We start from the raw sequence: 1,222 nt of genomic DNA, 5'->3' as shown, positions 1-1,222 counted from the left end.
GCCTGCCTACACAATACGGAGGAACCTGATCTCTTACATTCTCCCATTGAAGCTGGCTTCACAGAAGACTTCAGTAAAAATTTCCAGTTACTTAACTACCACTGAATAATGCTGTACACAAGTAATTAATTTACTTGACTGGAGTTGTGGCATATGCCACTGCACTTTTGAACTGAACTAGCATTTACTACCAGATTACTTGCTAACAACATAAAACCTGCCATTTTCAAAAGAAAAAATGGGATGCATTATGCACAAAAAAGTAAATTTTCCAACCAGAAAGGTCCCATGCATTTGATTTCCTTTAGATAAAAGGAAAAATATCAGATCTAACATCTGCTTTAAAAACACTAGTCATTTTAAAAGTTCCTGCATTAGCCTATTAGAACTACTTTATGAATATTCTTTAGTGGTATGTTCAATTTAATACAGTTCTACAGACAATTGTGAAACAGTGAAATCATCAGCTCAGGTAAAGACCGGTGATCCACTTGCTTAGAATTGTTTATTTCTGAATCCTGAAAAGGAGAAAAAAAAAATTTCTACGTGTTCTATAAAACTAGAAGGGGAAACACAATTACAAAGTGTGATTTTTGACTCTACATATGCTAAAGATACGCAGAGAGAAATTATTTTCAGAAGTACTTGTAACTAGCATTTGCATAGCATCCTCTGCATGCACAGTTTGTGAAGTTCTAAAGAAAGAATTACTGTTTTTWAAACCAAAAATGCCTTTGTTTTTGCATCTAGGATACTGAAAGATCCCAGACCACAGCAGCCTGTGCTCGGCATGCCGCCACTTGCAGCAGCCACTCCAAGCCTGAGCCCTGCTCTGAGTCACCTATCTCATCCATCCCAAGGGGATCGACTCTGAATACACACCTCTGTCCCACAACATTCAGCAACAACTTCTCTTTATTTCCAAGGCACTGTTCCCAGCCCAGCCTCACTCACTTCACCTTAGCCTCTCACTCGGGAAGTCACACAGTGCTTGAAGCTGCTAGCTGCATATGGAGCAAGACGCTCCATGCGATCCGGGAGGACTCCTGAAAGCGCTAACAGCATTGAGGTCAGAAAAACTGCACAGAAACTCGGACTAAGTAACATGCAATAGCACAACAACGCTTCCAGACGCACGAAGACGACCCCGGCTACGCCCATGGGCGCCCCCGCGGCCCGCCACCGAGGGAGCGGACCGGCCCCGCCATGCAGCACACCGCCG

General features: G+C 43.1%; 1 long non-coding RNA gene across 1 annotated transcript; it reads left to right on the top strand.

Moving 5' to 3' along the window:
• The first annotated feature begins 116 nt into the window (after positions 1 to 116).
• Positions 117 to 1,100, top strand: LOC112965794. The gene is made up of 2 exons (XR_003253399.1): positions 117 to 472; positions 751 to 1,100. It is a non-coding gene; the product is annotated as an uncharacterized LOC112965794 (long non-coding RNA).
• Positions 1,101 to 1,222: the final 122 nt, after the last annotated feature.

Source organism: Apteryx rowi, unplaced genomic scaffold (assembly GCF_003343035.1).
Source record: "Apteryx rowi isolate R43461 unplaced genomic scaffold, aptRow1 scaffold_224, whole genome shotgun sequence".
Taxonomy (NCBI): domain Eukaryota; kingdom Metazoa; phylum Chordata; class Aves; order Apterygiformes; family Apterygidae; genus Apteryx; species Apteryx rowi.
Note: the sequence above shows the minus strand (reverse complement) of the source record. Positions and strands in the feature narration are given on the sequence as shown.